The following is a 7,160-nucleotide window of genomic DNA, read 5'->3' as shown; positions in this document are numbered from 1 at the left end:
TTCTAACAGGATGCGCTTCACATTAAAGGAAGCACTGGCCACAGTGAAGTGCGTCAGGAATTTCCTGCCTGCCTCCCTTTCTTTCTGGCAGGCCAGTCTTTCAGTGAGGAAGTCGGTCTGCTAGGGGCTGATGTGGTTGTCCAAAACCTTCATCCAGGCTGCTGCAACAACAGAATGTCTCAAGACACCACCAAATCAGTGAAGAAGCTAGCAAAATGCATTTAACTGTGCACTGGTTAATGTATTTCATATTAACCTCCAAAATACAAACAAAAATATGCATGCTTACTTTATTGACCATATAGGATTTTCTTAAACTATGCTTTCCTCAGGCACAAACCTGCATCTTGTTTCAATGCCAAACAGATCCCAAAGACTGAAAGCGTGGGTTTAGTGCATAATTTGGAATCAATAGAGTAAGGATATTTTGTCATATTTGCAAATATATGTATATATAAACATACACGTATTTTTATCATGTTAGCATGCTAAACACTGACAAAAAATTACTCCGAGATATTTTGTAGTTTTTTGAATGTACAGTTTAAAGTTTCCAGAGCTCACATCCACTGTAGGAAGTGCAAATGTGCTATTTCTGACGCTAGATGGCAGGAGATTGAAGTAAATTTTTTCAGTGGGTCAGAGCAGCCTTCTTAATAAATCGGCTTAAAAAACAAATGCCTGACATTTTGTTTATAAGGTGATCAAATCAAATTGAGAGATATCGAGATGTTTCTGAAATAAAGCAGAATAGATTTTTAAGTTTTTAAAGCTAAAATATTTCTCAGAGAATGACTGTTCAAACCCACATAAAATCTCAGTAATTAAATGGAGTTCACAAAGGGTTAAAAAAATCAGGTGGAACTGATTCTACAAATTTCTAACCCCAATGAAGTTCTTCCAGGTGTGGTTAGAAGCTGGCTGAGTCTCACTTTTACATTTATCTAGTGTTTTGTTGGTCTGTTTCTTTATCAGAACTATATTTTAGAGCAGTTACCAGCTACATCCATCACACAGGGCTGTGCTTACAATGATACAGAGCCAGTAATGTAATACAGTGCCAGACTAGCTGGCACTTTTCACTATTCATTAATTGCTCTTTGAAAATGGTGAGTATCATTATACCTCTTTTCTAGATGGGGAAACTTAAGCTGAGGAAAATGGTGCAATCTGTGCAGGATCATCATCAGGCTAGCAGCAAGTCAAAAACTTAAATCCCTCAGATTCTGGGCCTCAGGTTCTAGCCACTGCCTTCCAACAACTTGGTAAATACCTACGAAGAAAAGATTCTGGCATCTTTAGTCATCTAGTAATTTTTCTTTCATATTGATATTTTATATGCAATGGGTGATAATTTTAAGCTTCCAGTATCTGAAGAGGGCGTACAGGGAAGCTGGAGAGGGACTTTTCATCAGGAATTGTAGTGATAGGACAGGGAGCAATGAGTGCAAATTGAAAGGCAGGAAATTTAAGTTAGATATTAGGAAGAAATTTTTTACTGTGAAGGTGGTTACACTGGAACAGATTGCCCAGGAAGGTGGTGGATACCCAAACCCTGGTGGTCTTCAAAGTCAGGTTGGATAAGGCCTTGAGCAACTTGGTCTACTGGGAGGTGTCCCTGCACATGGCAGGAGTGGTTGGGACTAGATGATCTCTAAGATCAGTTTCAACACCTGATTCTCTGATTGGGAGTTCAAGCAGCCTCTGGTAATGGGAACAGGACTAGTCCCAGTCTCCTACTAAACCACTTCAGCTGATGGTCCCTTTCACATTTATTATGGATCCTAGCAAATAGAGAATACATTTCTTAGATGTTAAAAATTATCCATTTACAGGTATCATATTGAATTTAAACCATTCAAATTATTCTAATTCACTGTTCCTGTGCTTTTTGCACTGGTTCAATTTAGTAGATCAGATTTGTAACATATCTCTATGGAGCCTTGCTTAGATGGTTCCCATTAATTACAATTTCCTATTAACCCCCATTTCCTTTGTTCACCTGTTAACTTGTCTCTTAATCTGTGAATTTGCACTTTATTTATATGGCATACAGCTATTCTTGATTTGTGCTATTCAGGATATTGAGCAATATGAAATCGTGTATTGTACTTCTAAAAAGTTGGAATATACTGCACCCACATGGCAATAAACCCAGCTCCCAGAGGGGTAGCTTATGTTTGTGAACAAGTGTCAAATATATTTGATTTAAATCTTTTGATGTATCTTTTTTCACCATCCATATTGACTAACATTACTTCCACTCCAATCCTCAGATTTTTCTTCTAACTGCACCCTGTGTAAGCCACTCCTCTGTCTTCCCTAGGACTTCAGACCAACAACCTTACCTGGATCAGCTACTCTGCCTCTGTAATACATAATATAGAACAGTATTTGACTTTTGCATAAACTTTTCAGAGATCCATTATTTATCTAAAATCATGAAAGGTCAGGATACAGCTTCTCTGGCAATGATGATTAATATTTTCTTTATCCCTTATTAGAAATTGTTCATGATCCTCCTTGATCACTTCTCAAATGATTCCCAGTTCTCTTGAGTTATTAGATTATAATGTTGATTCTTGCTTCTTTACAAATACAGAACAGATTTTGCTATTGAACACTTACATTAATTCTGCATTATTATTAATAATTTAACCGTCAAGCAGTGCCTCTTTGCCACAGCAAGGATTTACACTCCACTCAATGTATTTAAGCCCCTTTGTTCTTAGGCTTGCCAGTCATGAATTTCTTCCTGATGGTTTTAAATCCTCTTATAACTCAGAATTTGTAAAGTGTAGAATGTGTGTATCCATTGGTATATATTTCTCTTTTTTTCTTGTTACATATTGCTTTTTCCTTTTTAATCACTGCACTGTTTCGCTACTGAACCAGGATGAACTTTTAGGCAGTACTGTCCTATTTCCTGGAAAATAGTAATCATTGAATGATGTCTTCAGGCCATAAAATAAATTATTCTCAAAGGTTATTCAATTCAATACAGTTTTTATTTTTGTTTATTAGAGAGATATTTAGGAAATAACATATATTTTTCATTTGGCCCTTAACAAATCCTAATCAGTGTCCTTCCTGTGCTGTATTAATATGCTGATCCACAAATATTCAAGACCCCATGATTCTTTCTTAATCAGCTTTCAAACAGGTAATGGTGTGTCTATTGTGAAAGACCTTATTGTTTTATGCTTTTTACTCTCTCTACCCTCACTAGATGGCTCAAAAAGTAGTTTCTCTGCAGTAGAGTAACTGGGGTTTTTTGAGGCATTACAGAGGAAGACTCTGTTATGACATCAATTATCTGTATTTCTGGCAGGTAGCTGAAAATACTGGCAGGATGTGCCACTGCCTCTAAACCACCTGTTGGCATTTGGAACATCAAAGATGTGTGAAATGAAAGGAAACATCATGACACTTCTCATGTTCTGGAGGGTAAGAATATTCCAGCGGTGGGATGGTACAACCTTCAGAGAGCTGTGTGGCAATTTCCTCATAAGTATTGACCTTTCTAGCTGTTAGAGAAAGCTCTGGATTATCAGTTTAAATCGTTGGATTTAATCCAGGCGAACAGTCTCTGAGCTAAGAGATTTTTTGCTATGGAAACAGTTTCCATGGTGCATGGATGGTCTAATTCTATCAGCTATATCAACAAATCTGACTAAATTTGACTGAAGTATTGCAGAATAATTTTATATTTTCTTTTAAACAACAATATTCTCAGATGCAGTCACTTGCTTATATCCAGTGATAGCTGTGTGACAGAATGCAAAATGGTATTACACCAAAATACTTCCATGTTAATGAAGATGTTACTTGGAAAAACTATTCTTGACAGTTCATATGGATCTTCACTACTAAGTTTCGCACTAATAGAAGGCAGAAAACTGTAATTTATTTCCAGGGAAAAGGTCCCACAGCTCTTTTTTCAATGTCTTTGAATAAGGAGAGTTTTCACTCTATGGAGTCCAGATTCAAAAATGTTTATTGGTTGTCTGGTGTATCAGGCACAAGTTGTGGGCAGGAAAGCAGGACACAATCTGGGCTGGAAAAGCAAGCAAAAAACCAACCAAACAAACAGACATTTAGAGTTTAGCAAGATGGTTGAACTGAGAATAGAATAATTGAGCTGATAAGGAACTTGAATTTTTTACCTGGAGGACTTACCTACTATACTTCAGCTGCACATATACCTGAGCTAAATGTTACCACAAAGGATTATCCCACTTCTACAGTCACACAGAGATTGGGTATGTGAAACACTTTTAATAGTGTTAAGAAACAACAGAGAAAGTAATCACTTGGTTAACAAGTTGACATCTGCTGACTGACTACTCAGGAAAGAAAAACAGTTTAACAGGCTCCTAAGGGGTAAAGGTATTTTCTACTCTGCTTGTCTGCTCCTGTTCTGTATTTTCATGTGCTTACCTCTTTGGACAGTAACACAGCAGCTCAAAACTTTTTTTTTTTCCCTAATATATTGCTTCCAGGTTGAAGTTTTTTGTTTCTCCAACAGTGGAACAGCCTATCAAGAGAAGTATATTTTTACACTGGCCGGGGGTGACGGGTTCATTTGCTTATGAGGGGAATTTCAACCAACCCAAGGAAATATGAAGTGGAAAAATTGCACATCTGTGTCTCAGCCACTGCTGTCATGCCTGAAATCACCACATTTAAGAGACCAACAAGTGAAGACTACATGCTACCTGAGTTATAAAACACTAGGTACTTGTTCTAATGAAGGAAAAGAGATACTGCATTCAGATCATGTACTGCAAGGACTAGCTTAGACACCACATTCAGATCACTCTGCCTACCAACGACAAAGAGAAAAAGCTAAACTGTAATCTAAAATGTTCTTTAACTGTATCACGTGTCCTTCCTGCACTGTCATGCTCTGTGAAACAGCATTACCAACACAGATGTGAGGTGAAAAAAATGCTTGATGAGCCCTGGATGAAAACATTAATGGACATCTTCAGCAAATTTTTCTTTCTTTAAACTAACTATTTTCCATATTTTCTCTTCATAAACAGCTTTACAGGTTGTTCTTTAAAATTTTTTCATTAAGTGAATAAGTTCAAAGGATCACATTTAAAGGAAGGACCCCCCAACAGAAGATTGCAAGAGATGACCTTTCAGTGAAAATATATGGATCCCACAACTTCCAGCAGATGATGAAATTATGAAATTCTCCTTAGGAAGTTCTTTCCTGAATCAAATTTTGTAAAGTCACCTCTTGTTAAATTAGTAGAATATTGGTCAAAATAACTCAGTGGCTGTAAAATTCAAGTAGGATGTTAATCACAAAAAGGGGGGTTGAGTTCAGATTATTTTTTGGCATTATATTTCCATATTTATAGCTACAATTCAACTTCAGGTACCTGCAAGCTCCTGCCACCCTGCCTCTTCTGGCTTTGCAGCCACTTGCCTCTGGTTTGAGCGGCCACGCTATGTGTGCCTTCACTGGGTCAGCCACCAAGCTGGAGAGGATGAGCAGACATGTCAGGGAGCAGAAAAAGGCAGCTCCCTGTGAGCTGGGAGTATTAGGATCTCCCAGAGCAGCCCCAGCCCCAGGATGTGGGCCTGGCTTGTTGGGGCCCATGGCCAGGCAGGGCTGTGGGGAGCTGGGGACCAGTTCTGCTGTGGCATCACTGGGGCAGGGTCTGACCTGGGGCCCTGGGCTGTGGGCAGGGCTGGGGAGCCCTGGGCAGATGCAGGCAGGCCCAGCAGCACCCTTGGGGATCTGGCAGTTCTCCATTTCCCAACTGAAACAGTTCCCTCTCATAGCCCAGCTCACATGCATCCACTTTTTTTAGGAATTGTTGACAGATAGGTGGTGTGATCTCGCCGTAGTGCTGCCTGCTTGTAAGACCCAAGGATGTTTGCATTAAATATGCTTGTGGGGTTCTCCTTGTTTTCCTCCTCTGACATATTTCACCAGATCTAGACTTTATTCCTTGGCTTTTTAATGTTTCAGGATTGACAGAATTCTGTAATACCAGTACTTTTCACCATTCATATTTTCCAGTCTTTTCAGCATTTTTCAGCATTCAAGTTGCATAAAGCTCTGAAGCACATGCTACCTAATTATATAGTTTCAAGCTATTGAGGCATCTGAATTTGAAGGAGGACAATCAAAATATCACTTCAGGCACAGATGGTAAAATGACCTGATAATTATGAGGCAATGTTAAGGGTGAGAAAGAGAGGAGGAGGAAAGACACTTCTCATGCCAGTGCAGCTGACAGATAAATTATCAACTCTGTAGTCTCTGCTTCACCTACCTCCAGTACGATATTCTACGTAATGTTGCCTTTCCTCCCAGAAGATATAATAATAGTTCACTGCAGAATGTCTGCAGCCAGGAGTTGTCTGGGGAGTCACACAGAACATCATTGTACTGAATGTACTCTTTCAGAAGTACCTTTTCCTTCTCAATATTTTTGCACGTGTATGTATGGCAAATGCCAATTGATATAAATAAATATTGGGCACCTGCCATCTTTTGTGGGCAGTAGCAGCTATAGAGCAGTGCTGATTCAGAAGATTTCTAGCAGTGTTTCAAAATAAACATTGTTATAATTTTCCTTTCTTCTCAACATTGTAACTGGGTCTCCAGTGATTGCAAACAATGTGTTTTAGAACTAGGTACTGAACATACAATGGAGTTGGCAGTGCTCAGTTAATGGCTGGACTTACTGATCTTAGAGGTCTTTTCCAACCTCAATGATTCTATGATTCTTTGATTTTATGGCATAAAATCTTTCATTGGGAATATGTCACTACCTTTGGAGCAAAAGAAGCAAGACTGTATTTAAGCCCAAGTACCCTCAGACAAGTTTGAGACTCTGGGAACTAAAATGTTTGCCTTTTAAATTAGAAGTACAATCTAATACAAATTCACAAATTCCATATGTTTGAGTGGTTATAGTCATGAAATCCAAATGCTAGACTTAAAGTTGCTACAGACTTGCTCTTACTCTTGGGACAAATTATTCAGCCTCCACATATCTTAGTATGTCCACCTGCAAAACAACTCCAAAATACTGGTTACATGAAGTTAGAAGAAGTCTGAGATCTTTAGCTACTGTAAAGTACAGAAATTCAGAGAAGGATGGAGAAATGTGAAATACAAGTGCAATGTG

The 7,160-nt window shown here is 38.5% G+C and overlaps 1 long non-coding RNA gene across 1 annotated transcript; it reads left to right on the top strand.

Moving 5' to 3' along the window:
- Positions 1 to 988: 988 nt before the first annotated feature.
- On the top strand, positions 989 to 6,599 carry LOC138105941 (uncharacterized). Its single transcript, XR_011148814.1, has 3 exons — positions 989 to 1,109; positions 3,332 to 3,447; positions 4,503 to 6,599. It is a non-coding gene; the product is annotated as an uncharacterized lncRNA (long non-coding RNA).
- Positions 6,600 to 7,160: the final 561 nt, after the last annotated feature.

This window comes from Aphelocoma coerulescens, chromosome 2 (genome assembly GCF_041296385.1).
Source record: "Aphelocoma coerulescens isolate FSJ_1873_10779 chromosome 2, UR_Acoe_1.0, whole genome shotgun sequence".
Taxonomy (NCBI): domain Eukaryota; kingdom Metazoa; phylum Chordata; class Aves; order Passeriformes; family Corvidae; genus Aphelocoma; species Aphelocoma coerulescens.
The sequence above is the reverse complement of the archived record's forward strand: the minus strand, read 5'-3'. Positions and strand labels throughout refer to the sequence as shown.